The following is a 14,016-nucleotide window of genomic DNA, read 5'->3' as shown; positions in this document are numbered from 1 at the left end:
AAAACCAAAAACAAACATTTGTGTAATTTGATGAAAATTGTTTTATAGCTATAAGTACTTTTCCTTTTACTCTTTAACGAAGTTGGTAGTAAGAGCTTTCTTCTTCTTGTTTTGTTAAAAGCACTATGTTCATATCATCATTTTTTTTTTAAATTACAACTCAATAAGTTATTATTTTATTATAACTTTGTATTTATATGTCTTATTATTATTATTATTATTATTATTATTTGTTTTTAATAAAATATTTTGTTATAAAAAATAATTATAAAATAAATTTAAGTAAGAAAAATGAGTGTAAAAGAATATTATTTCTTATTATAATCTGAGTTGGGGGTGAGGGTGTAGATGATGGAAGAGGTGAGTTGAATAAGAAACTTCTGAGAATTAACAGAAGTACGAACTGCGAACCTTGGAACTGTGGTTTTTGTACACCAATTTCAAGACTTCTGAAAATTATACGGATATTTATAAATATGAGAAAAATATAAAAATATTTAAGAATTTTTTTTAAAAGATATTTAAGAAATTATTTATAAATAGTGAAACAGATAGACCAAAATGCGAGAAATTTAGTTGATGAAATTTTTACATTTAAAAATTTAAAAACAATAACAAACATCATTACTTAAGTACTAATCTTTGTAACGCCCCATTTAATTTATATACGTAAAATTAAAGGAAACGTCACACAGAGATAATCAACAATGCAGTCCCGGGGTTCATAAAGCTACCTCTACAACTAGGCATAACGCGATGCCAACCAAAACAGAATAACGGTTCGACCGAAAGTTTACAAAACCAAGAACAACGACATACAGGGCCATAGCCCTAAAGAAAAGTACAACAACGAATATACTCCAATCCACGCGGACTAAGCGGCAGAATCTCCATTTCCTTGCTGACCACGAGGACCTCGCCCATCTGCTCCCATCAACCAAGTTGATGATCATCGCAAGAAAGAACAGCCACATACATCACATGCAACAAAACGGGTAAGCTAGAGCCAATCAACATATTCAACATGCAATCAAATATATTTTCATCATCTCATCCACATAGCAACCAAACAGGTTATGACTCTTCATTCAATACACTACGACTCGACTCGACTCGACTCATCCGGATACGTATAACTCGGTCGGATTCAGCGGATGCTTGCACTTGTGGTGGATACCCCCGCTCGACCCTGAGCTGCTCGATCCTGAGCTATGTGTTACCAGTGTTACGATGAATCAAAAATCTCTCCCACCATAAGGTTAGCCCTTAATGAGTTTCAGGCCTCCTGCTACTCCCACCACAAGAGTCAGTCCGCTCTAAGTGAGACTAACTGGTTCCTCGGAGCGTCAGGATGCAACCTTACCTTGAATCCTTACCTAGTTATACAGATGGGGCACCACCATGAACACCCACTAGCAGGGGCCATGGAATTACGTCCCGACCACTGAAGCGCGACCCCGGAGGTCTCACCTAGAGACCCCAAGGAATTACACGCTGACACGGACCAACGTTCGTAAATCAACAATAAGAGAATAATAAAATCATATTTTTCAATTCCATATCAACCCTTGGAGTTTAATCCTCATATCAATCACATCCCAAATCCATACCTCTGATCATCACCGCCCCCATGAGCCTAGGGCCTCGTCTCATATTAATCACGTATCCCTTTAGTTTCAAACCGCATACTCATTTCATATGTTAAGTCCCCACCACACTCATCATTCATTATTTATGAATCATGTCACGCATATATAGCAACTCATTAGGCATATATTCATACATCAGTACATGCATCTTATCATAGTGGTCATACCCAACCAAATCCAAGCACAAGAGAACAAAAATGCAATCCAACACCACACTGTTTCGCCCAAACCCCTCGCTCAGGCTGAAGGGTCTCGCTCAGGCGAGACAGGCTCGCTCAGGCGAGCCCCCCCTTCGCCTAGGCGAGGGCTCAAGGAAAACCAGGGCCTGGGCAACACGGGATCTCGCTTAAGCGAGATCCCTCTCGCTTGGGCGAGTTGCCTGCTCGCTCAAAAGTTGAGCGAGCCGCCTGGGCGACTTTTCGCGCAATAAACCTAGGCGAGCTCCCTGTTTCATCTCGCCTAGGCGAGATGGACTCGCTTGGGCGAGATTAACAGGTCTCGCCATTGTTCTTCACTGCCACAGCCATGTTTATCAAATCCATCAAGCACAACAAGCATTTAATCACACCAAAACGAAGGATTCATTCATGAAATCATTAACTCACTCAAGAACAGCCAAGACAACACCTAAAAGACTGAAACCCTAACTTCCCGTACCTGGAAAGCGGCTAACAGAACTTCGACGCGGGACCTTGGAGCACAGCAGCTCGAGTGATGGACCTAGGAACTGATGGAACAGCGAAGGACACGATTATTTTCGGGCTTTAATCGGTGGAAAACGAATGTAAAGCTTTAGGAGGTAAGTACAATAGGGTTAGAGTTACTTACGTGGAGCAGGAATCGTTAGTCGGGACGAACTGGTTCGAGACAAGAACAAACCCTAGCAGAGCTCTAGTGCGGAAGGGCGACGGCTGCTGATTTCAGCAAGTGTGAGAGTAAATTGTGAAATTAGGGCAGACTTAGTGACTTTATACGTTGGGCCGGCCTTAGGCCCACTAACTTTAGGGCAGAAAAGTTAACATATTTTAAATGGGCCTTACAATCTTTATTAAAAGTTCCATATCAAATAAAATTGTTGGTAATAAAAATATATATATTTATATATTTAATAGTTTAAAATAATTTAAATACATTTTTTTAATATTTATTGAGATATTTCTTAAGGATGAAATTGTTATAAGAATTACAATTTCCGAAAAAGGTAATATTTCAGATGTGTTGTATGACCCTAATAATATTATTTGATCAATTTCAGTAATATTCGTTATTTAGTAAATAATAAGTAAATATTTTATTAACAATATTGAATAAAATTTTTAATTATTAATAAAAATAATTTTGAAAAATAAATTATATTTTCAAGTATATAGATTCATAGAAGGCACGTGATAAAGAAACAAATTTAATTTTTGATTTTCCAGAAAAGAAATAGAAATACTTTAAACAATGTATTTGATATTTTTTAACAATGGAAAAGTTTAATTAGAATGCGTTCTTAATATAAAAAACATTAAAAAAAAGTAATCAATAAAATTATTGTTCAGTTTTAGAGATAACTATCATAAAACTTAATAAACTAATTAATATTCTTATTTATAGAGTTTTCAAAGTTTGTTGAGTGACATTATCATTCTTTATCAGAGATATTATCTGTTTTGGAGTTAGATTTTTTTATAGTTTTATTATTGAGAAATATTTAAATTGTCTTAAATTAATGAAACTATCGATGAAATAGAAAAACATGTCAAAAATTTTCCAATACATTTAAGGAAGTGTAAATTTAAAATGAATCAATAAATTTTTGGATTTGCAGAAATAACATTAAATAATAGAAAATATCTATTTACATTATTTATTCTATTAAATTAATAAGTATTAGATTATTAAACTAAGGAATAAAATAATTATCTATAATCGAAATATACTCCAAATATGAGTAGGACACTCGTAATGTAGATGTTACAGATAATTTAGGGTTACAAAGCACAGAAAATTCTTTGGGTGGTGAATGCCGATGTCAAGAGTATCGAGTGTTCGACAAGTGTCAAAAGGAATTTATACGGCTATGACCAAATCATTTTCAGTTATTTCTTTTCACTACACGTGTAAGTACAGGAGTTGCAGAAAAAATTTGGGACACCCATTACTCTTCACAACAAAATTTTAAGAGGAATCTAATACCCACATCAAATTTTATTAAAAATATTATCTTCTTGAATTGGGGTTTTTATAAAATTAAAATTTTGTTTGGACGATGAATAAAATGCTAACTAAATAAATAAATAAAAATTGAGATGACTTGGAGAGGAAAATGTGGAGAAAAATATCTACATGAAGATAAGACAATGAAGTCCAGTTTGTAAAAAACTTATAAACATAAGAAAATTAATTTAATAAAAGAAATAAACTTTATTTTATTGCAATATGCTAAATAAAAAAGCTATTTTAATTTATTTTATATTATAAAAAATTATTACATAACATTAAAAGATTAAATATTTTTTTGTCCTTGAACCTCAACACAAAATTAGAATTCATGTTTGTCGAAAATTTAATAAATTTTGGTCTTTAAACTTTAAGAGTTAATGAATATAATTCTTTTAACTCAATTACATTAAACTCTTTACATATATCAAAGTGTATTTTCATCTAACATTGAAGTGAAAACATTTCAAGTGGTGTAAACAATTTAAATGTTACATGTTAATTTTTTTTAACGTAATTAGATTAAAATCATTATACATATTTCAAAAGATGTATGAAAGTTTCGAATATAAACAAATTCAAATTTTATGTCAAAATTAAATAACTATAAACATATTTAACTCTAACATTGAGATAATATTTAACTTAAAACCCAAATAGGTCATTCCCTTCTACCCTTCCTTCTATTTCCACTCAAAATAAAAGAAACCTAGATTTCATTCTCTCCCATATATATTATAAATGTTTATCTCAAAAAAGAGATAAAGGAGAAAAATAAAATAATTTGAAGATATATCATAACCAAGAGTTTGTTGTCTAATAGGTATTATCACTACCTTGGTTGAATTAGAAACACATCGAATTTGTCAAAAGTAATATTTGTTGGATAATCGTAGAACACATTCTCATGAAGATATTTTGAGAATTGTGGAACTAAAAGTCCTAGTTACAATGATAATATATATGAAAATCTACAATTATTATTATCATTAGAACAAAACACACAACTAAAGATAAAAACATACACTCTAGTTGTCTATAATATCTTTTAATTTTTTCTCTCTCCATATTTGTGTGTATAGGAAAATACTTTTTATTATGAAAATATCATATTTTTTTCAAATAAATACATCTAAAAATTGGTCTTTCTTGATTAAGAAATATATTATGTTCACCTAAAACTATCTAAAAGTTTAGTTTGATGATTACATTAATCTAGCAGGAGTAATTTCACAATTTATAATACCAAACATGAAGAATTATAAAAATACATGTCTAGTAAATTATAATAAACTAATCTGGTTCTTCAACTATTTAAAAAAAAAAAGTGAACTTCGCAATCCAAAAATAATAATTATTACATTACGTAGTATTCTTAAAAGCATGGGAAATTGTTATTTTTCTTTGAGTTTTATGGTTTTATAAACTTATAATTAAGATGAATAAATATATATATATATATATATATTTATAGTTTTAGAAATATAATTAATTTTTGTTTATATTTGAGCATGGTTATTTGTTGGTTGGTATCGTAGGGGTCCATTGAATCGGTTGTTGATTGGGTAGTGGTTGGAGTCAGAAACAGCACTATGCGTAATAATGCATGCTCGTACATCCTACCTTTAGCAAATTGTCAAATCACTTCTGTTTTCTCAGAGAATGAATCTTTTATTTCCTCTATCAATTATATGCTTACATTCTTAGATACAATATTATGTATTCAAAATTCTACTTTATCATTTTAATACTTTCAATGTTTTCAAACATTATACATGTCTTCTTTTTTATTATAAGATGTTTTTGTCAAAAGTATGTTTTTCTAATAAAGTACTATTAATTTCACCCATATTTTATCACTAATCATATCAAAATACTTTTACACTCTTAAAAAATTTAAGACATTTTACATATCATTTTAATATATATATATATATATATATATTAAATTAAAAAAGTAAAGAATGATTAAAATATTAATTTAATATATAATTTAACGTGAAAATATGTCATATTAATTTTTCAAAATTCACTAAGGTACGATGTCTCGGTATTACTATATGAATTTATTTTAGTGTAGTTATGATATGTATACATATACGTTGTTTCATATTCTTCATACATAAAGATCTTTTTCTGGTCCCCTACCTTCTCTTACACGTGCTTAAAAAAATTGTATCAATCAATTACTTTCTAATAAGATTTTAAAAAGTTGCTAAGAATATTTTAATATCAACTTATGCGCAACTTTAAATAATTAATTAACCAGGTAATTGTGAAATAATGATAAGGATAGACAAATACTTTTTGAAATAATTAATTGTATAGTTTATAAAAAAGATAATAAATTCTATATTTTTAATATAATATATGTAAAAAAATTCCTTTTATATGTGAGTAAAAATAATGCTTAATTTTTATATTCTAAATATAATCATAAACGAATATTTGTATTTTCAAAACCTTTTTTAAAATGATTCTTTTCTTAGGGTGCTGACTAAAAGGAAAAAGTTCTTAAACAATAAATCCATTTGAAATTCTTTACAGGAAATTAATTTCAATTTACGAAAACAGCATATGATTAGCAAATTCATTTGTACAGTTTAACAACATAAAATTTTATAAACTTATTTTAACGTGGAATACAAAACTGTTTACTAAATAGCAAATTTTTTTTTTTTTGTAAAAATGTTAAGAGAAAAAACAGGAAAAAAATTAAAATGAATTTATTTCCAAGGTTAATTTATAAAAACCTTTTTTTTTTTTTACTTTTTGATATCTTAACTAAACTGAAACTCTATAATCTGTTATCACATCAATTACTACATTAAAAGAAAAAAACAAATACAAAAATAGATCAGATCAAATTCATGTTCAGAAATTACCAAAGAAAATGTTTATTTTTAATGTGTAAAGCTCATTTTATCTTATGTCTTTGGTAGTGTTTTTTTTTTTTTGTATAAAAATTGATCGAAACATGTGATTAATGTGGGTTTAATTTTTTATAATTTGTTTATCTATAAAATGAATAGTTGTTGTGATAAAAATGTAAAATTAAGTGATGGATGAATATTATAGGTGCATAGTTAGAGTTTAGAGGGAGACAAAAACGAGCTTATAATCCAATCCAGCTTCGACAACACGATGACCGCATGCAAAGCAACAGTGGCACAGCATGGGAGAAGGAACCTTACAGGCTTACACCACAAATTACATTTTACTGTTTTCTTACCTCAATATTCTTCTCTTCTTTGTCCCACTCTTCTTCTTCTTTTTTCTTTTCTTTTTAATTAACTTGAGCTTTATACTTTAATTTCTTAAAGCTTGTCTCTGTTCATGAATCATAAGAAGAAGAAGAAGAACTTTGAAAGAAATAAGACTTAGTTAAAAAAATATATATGAACCATTTAGGCATGAGAGAAAGTTTGCAAGGTTGTGAAATAATTTAACTTTCATTAACATAACAATATAAATAATATAAATGATTTAATATTTTATTTATATGTATTTATTTAGATTTTTCATATTAATTCTGTATTTATTTAGATTTTTCATATTAAGTTTGTATTTATTTAAAATTTTCATATTAAGTGTCTATGTTTCGTTAAATATAAATTTTATTATAAATTTGATGTAGTCCTATATATTTTGTATTATTTTATTTTATTTTTTTAATAAATTTTCAGTTAATAATAAATTATTGATAAATTTTAAAAAAGTTGACGTATCTCAGATATCCGATGTTTAACATATTATTGAAAAATAATTCAAAAAATCTCACAAAAGAGAAATAAAATATAAGTTTGTGATAAATAAAGAGGAATTATTATTTTCTAGATGTTTACTTTAATAATTAACATGTTTATGTTTAATTTATGAATAAAATTATAGGAACATTATAGAAATGAAAGAAAAAAGGAACCTAACCCTAGTGTCCGCGAAGTTCGCAAAGAAGAATCATCAATCAAAATTTTCTTTTCTCAAAAATCTCCCATACACATCTTTTTATAAGAACTCCACCCCCATATTTAAACCTGGTGTTTTTGTTAAATTTTGGGGATTAATTAGTATTGAGTAAGTATAATAGAACTATATGTTAATTTTGAAAGACATGGATATTGTGTTGGGTTTTGAAATTATAGTTATAAAATTATTGTTCCACTAAAATAATAGTTAAATATTGACTAGTTTATAAAAAAATTAATCATTATATCAAATAAATTTGCATCTTTCAAAAATAATTTGTTATAAATTTGTTTTAAATCTTCATATCAACGATATTTAAAAGAAGAAAATACTAGAAAAATCCTCAAAATACCCATGTTTATTTTCTCGATAATTGTTCATTTATTTGGTTTTTTTTTTGTCATTTTTAGTTATTTTCCTCCCTTAATGTTCATTGTAGACACCTGTTCCATTTCAAGGTTATTTTGTCAATTTTCCATTATCTATTTTTTGTATTGTTGATTTTGTGTTCCGTGAAGAAGGGAAATGATGTAGTTGTCCATTTTTTTTTTTCATGGACATATTCTTTATCGGTTATAATGTCTTTTCATCCCATTCTTTATTTTCCTTCTTTGGCGTCAATATACTATGTATGATTTGTAAGTTTTGAAATGGTTGAAATGCAAAAAGAGGGTGATTGAATTGGACAATTAAAATTTTAGACAATCTTTAAAGTCTAAAAATTATCTTTAATTGAATCAAATTGATCATCAAGTTTGGATGCAAAAAATCACTGGACAATATACTTTCAATCAGTAAAAAATAGAGTTAGTCGATTGATTTTACTAAACAAATTATGTTATGGTATAATCAATCGATTGAAATAGAAAAATAGTCGACGGAAATATTGGGAAAAATACAAATATACAGATTTACGATTTGGAGCAAGAACAATGAAAAAGAACAGTCAAGACAGGTTTAAATTGATTATGAAAACATGTTCAATGCTGCAGATGTCACCAAAACACTCAAGAGTATGAAAAATATTTTTTAAATTCAAGTTCTTTAAACTTTAAATGATTATACAAGAGAGAAGAGTTAGAGAAAAGATTGGAGCATAAGATTTTTATACTGGTTCACTCAAACCTAAGCTACATCCAGTTTGTTAAGGCAACCAAGCCCGACTTTGCATTATTTCAAAAGATTTACAAAGTTTACACTCTTACACATTCAAAATAAGCAAAACACACACCAAAGACTCTTGAATCACACATGAATCACAACAACACAACAAGACACCTCTTGTAGACCTGGAAAACCACCAAGCACACACACAAAGCTTGAGAAAGATCAAACATCAGTGGTAACACAACCCTGCCTACCACAAACACCTTCTCCAAGCTTCAAACACAAGCCAAAAGCTCCAAGAATTGATCCAAGATCAATATTCAACAGCTGCAATCTGAATGATCACGAAAGAGAGAGATTTCCAACGTTTCTAGAACAGTTTCGCGCTAAAAAATGGTCAACTTACCTCTCTTTCAAAAATCACAGCACATATAGTCAAACTGTTACGAAATTTAACATGTTGATTTCCAAATCAATTGGTTGATTTCACTTTATTTAAGTGAAATCAGTCGATTAAAAAATAAATCAATTGATTGAATAAGTCACAATTGAAGACTACTGCAGCTAACCTTTTAACCTAGTGAAAATCCATTCAACAAATTAAAAGACACATTTTAACCTGTTGAAAAATATTTCAACAGATTAAAAAACACAGTAAAGACCAAATACATCAAATTAATGCTACAAGGTCTACAATGTGAATTACAAACATCAAGCACACTTTTCTAATGATTGATCCATGTGGAGGGCACGAATTCAAGGCTTGTCAAACATGAATACCATCAAATCTCCATAACTTCATCAATGAAGGCATGATTCCAAAGCAATGGTTCCAAGTAGTTCAACAAGGCTTCATATCAAATCTTCATGAGACACACTACCCAGGCTTCACATGTCAACATGATTGACGTTGATGAAAAACTTTGAAGCATCTTGAAAAAAAAAATACCTGTTATGTGTGAGGGTTTTACAAGGTTTGGATTTTGTTTTCTAATATGCAAGTTTTGTATTGACATTTAAGTCTTAGGTTTTCCTTCTGCACAATCAAACACAATGTAAATATGTGTTTGTAGGGACCTCTTCATTAAAAATGAGAATATTTGGTTTTGGTTTTTGTTTGGTTGATGTGTTTTATGAACATTCATGGTCGAAGAAATTGGTTTGATGTTCGCCAAAATGTCAGTCTTTAGGGATTTTGTTATTTCGTTATTATTTTTTGTGGTTGAAGATAAATTGTTTCAATGTTCTACATTTATGTTTTAAATGGATCTTCATTTTGCTCATCTACGTGTACTTATGTTAAATAATATTTCTATGAAGCTTGAACACGTCTCTCAAATGGTGTGTCATATGTCTGACATGTATCGAACATGACACATGTACGCCACTCGTAAGATATGTATCAATTAAGTTAAGTGTCAAATTCAAAAGACATTTTTTATCTCTGACACAATTTTTACATGACTACAACATAATGTTAATAGGGATAAATATAATGGTTTTCTCAAAAGATCATAAACTTATAAACTTATTGCATAAGCTTTTTTTATGATTATAGAAATTGTGAACAAGTCTTATATGATCACAAATATTTATATTATATATGTATTATTGAGAATGTATAATGTGAAAACTTTCAAAGTTGATTTGTCTTTAAATGAATATCGACTGAAATGCCTTTTCCAATGATGATAATAAAAGAGATGAAATGTTTTAAAGAAATTATATATTTTCTTTTCACTTTCTGAATTTTAGTTAGATGAATTAAATACATTTTTGTATTAGGTGACAATATGTTTACATGATCATATTTGACTAACCTTATTTACAAATGATTTTGAATACATAATTTTGTTGTTGTTAATTTAAATAATTCATATTGATCTTATATACAAATCTATGTTCCTTACGTCTTACATTTTGAAGACTACATGTTTAGTGTCTATGTTAGTATTTGTGCTGCATAACTTTATTTTTCTCTAATTTTGAACTTATGGTTGCTATGATTCCATATAGTCAATACTTTTCAATATATCTCTGCATTTTAAGATGCCTATATATGCATGTTTTCTATTTACAAATTATGTTCTCTAATTTTGTATGGGGTCATGCAAGTTAGTGTTGACATTTGAGTCTTAGGTTTTTCTTTGACAAAGACAAAGACAAATGCCTATTTGTGTTTGCGGGGACCTCTTCATTAAAAGGTGAAAAAATATTTGGTTTAGGTTTTTGTTTGGTTGATGTGTTTTATGAAACTTCATGGCAAATGAAATTTTGATGTTGGTTGAAAGGTCAAACTTTAGAGTTTACTTAGTTCGTTCATTATTGTGTTTTGTGGTTGAACAAAAATTGTTTCAATGTTGTCTTTCTTACATGCTTTTCTGCATTTATGTTTTAAGTGGAGATTTATTTTGCTTTATATCTACAAGAACTTATGGTAAACTTTATTTTGATCTAAATCTGAACTTCATGTTGTTATAATTCCATATTGTTAAAATAAACAAGTCTTGATAACTAATGAGGTTTTGATGATAACAAAAAAAGTCATTCTACTAGGCGAGTAAGTCTTTGGTTAGAAGTGAAGTTGTGTTAGACGAATAAGAGGAAATGTCTAACAGGTATGATAAGATTGAATAATTTATCAATGAGGTTTGAAGATTAAAATATGTGATATATACTTATGCTTTCATATGCCTAATTGTTAATATTCAAATATTGTGCATGTTAGTGTAAGATGGTAGTTTAGCAAATGTAAAGGCCAAGTCTTAGCATTAGATGAGTTTAAGTAGTAAACAATTTAGTGTACCAATTCATTTCAAGTAGTAAAATGATAGTCTAAGTGTCGTTTTTCCAAGGGATTTGTGTTTGTTAATCTACTTGTGATTGTTTACTGATTTTAGTAATTGTGAAAAGCATTTTTAATTCAATCTAAAATAAAAGCATGCAAAATTACAATAGTAAAGATGTGATTCGATAAAAAGCTTCATTAGGAATCTAAGACGATTGCTTGAATAATTTACTATAAAGATTATAAATTATAGTTAAAGATTAAAGTATCAACGTATATAACTCGACAATCAAATTAATTAAACATTCAAACTATTTAAATATTATTGAGCAACATTCTAGCATTAAAAAAAATATGAAATTGTGAACCTATATAATTAGGAATAGTAAATAATTATTAAAAAAAATTGTAAAAAAATGTTGGTGGGTTAAGTGGGTCAACCCACCTTCAACCCGACTCGAACATGTTTAACCCTGGGTTAAGTGAGAAGGGTTGAATTCAACCCACCTTTGAAAAATTTGAATTTTTCTCAACCCAACCCGGCTCAAACTCGCAGTGAGTCGGGTTGGCTCACGGGTTGAAACCCATTTTGACATCTCTATTTAAATGATTTTTGAAAGAACCCATGAGATGTTAATCAAAGTAAAATCCAGAACCAATGTTTTCATCATGCTCACCACCAATATATGATGAATTGTTTCCAAGAAAATGTCCATATTGTCCAAGAAAACATGGCTAATATTACACATTTTCTGTCACATTATTCAACAAAATATAAATAAAAATCTACACATTTTTGTCATGCTAATTTAAAAAATTTTGTTTATAAGACGGTTGCTTGAGTAATTCATTATAAAAATTATATTTAAATATTAAAGTATCAATGTATATAACTTGACAATCAAATTAATGAAACATTCAAACTATTTAAATATTATTGAGCAACATTCTAGCATTTAAAAATATGAAATCGTGAACCTATATAATTAGGAGTAGTAAACAATTATTAAAAAAAATTGTAAAAAAATGTTGGTGGGTTAAGTGGGTCAACTCACCCTCAACCTGACTCGAACCCGTTTATTTTGTGGGTTAAGTGAGTTGGGTTGAGTTCAACCCACTTTTGAAAAAACTGAATTTTTCTTAACCAAACTCGACTCAAACCTGTGATGAGCAGGGTTGACTCATAGGTTGAAACCCATTTTGACATCTATACATTACAATATTATTACCTACTAATATAATATCATGCATATTTAAAAAAATGCGTACACACAGACGCGATAACAACGATGTTTACTCTAGTTATAATAAAAAGAATAACATTAATAATAATAAAAATATTAATTATAATAATTATGATATTTATTATAATTATAATTATTATTATATTCATAACAATAATATATTATTATAATAAATAAAATAAAACAATGATAATTACTATTATAATTATAATAATAATAATAATTACTATGCAGTAAAAGTAATAAAAATTATAATAATAATTTTAATAATATTATTAATAACTGTAAAGTAATTATTATTATTTAATAATATTAGTAATTATAGTAATAACAATAATAATATAATATGACTGATATTCTCGTAAATATTAGGAATGAATTTTCGTAGATAATGAATGGTAATAGGAATATTTATAAGTGACATTTTTGTATATTTAGAAAAATATTAAGAACGTTTTGGTAAATTGGATAGTAATTGGATGCAAAATGATCAAATAGCCAAAAAGTATGCATAGGTGTAAAAAAATTTAGAGGTAGTTTGGAAATTTCCATAACACTTAACTTTTTATATAAAAAATAGTATAATATGAGTAACATTTTTGTAAATATTGGGAATGTATTTTCGTAGATAATGGTAGTAGGGGTATTTATGAGTCTATTTTTGTATATTAAGAAAAGTAGTAAGGACACTTTGGCAAATTGGGTATAAAGTGGATATAAAATGACCAAATAGCCAAAAGTATGCATATGTGTCAAAATTTTAAGTAGAGGTAGTTTGAGTGTTTCCATAGTACTTAACTTATATAAATTTCTGATTTATATAGTAGATAGCAGATATGTAGTAGAATTAGATATAGTAGAAGTATATGTGTTTTTGGATTTTGTTTGTTTTTCATTTAAATTTGTGTTATCTAGCTACCTTTGAGTAGTAAGGATTTGTTTTCTATTACAAGTTTTAAGGATCAGTAACCTAAAGATATGATATTACACTTAGAGTAGCAATAAATGTACCAAATTAATTATTATAGTAAAATTTACAAAGTAAAAATTTAGCAAA

At 28.1% G+C, this 14,016-nt stretch overlaps 1 long non-coding RNA gene across 1 annotated transcript; it reads right to left on the bottom strand.

Moving 5' to 3' along the window:
* Positions 1-698: 698 nt before the first annotated feature.
* Positions 699-2,567, bottom strand: LOC114190081. Its single transcript, XR_003605764.1, has 3 exons — positions 2,478-2,567; positions 2,307-2,376; positions 699-924 (listed from the first exon to the last, which is right to left on the bottom strand). It is a non-coding gene; the product is annotated as an uncharacterized LOC114190081 (long non-coding RNA).
* Between the last annotated feature and the right edge of the window lie 11,449 nt (positions 2,568-14,016).

Source organism: Vigna unguiculata, chromosome 7, assembly GCF_004118075.2.
Source record: "Vigna unguiculata cultivar IT97K-499-35 chromosome 7, ASM411807v1, whole genome shotgun sequence".
In the NCBI taxonomy this organism is placed as follows: domain Eukaryota; kingdom Viridiplantae; phylum Streptophyta; class Magnoliopsida; order Fabales; family Fabaceae; genus Vigna; species Vigna unguiculata.
Note: the sequence above shows the minus strand (reverse complement) of the source record. Positions and strands in the feature narration are given on the sequence as shown.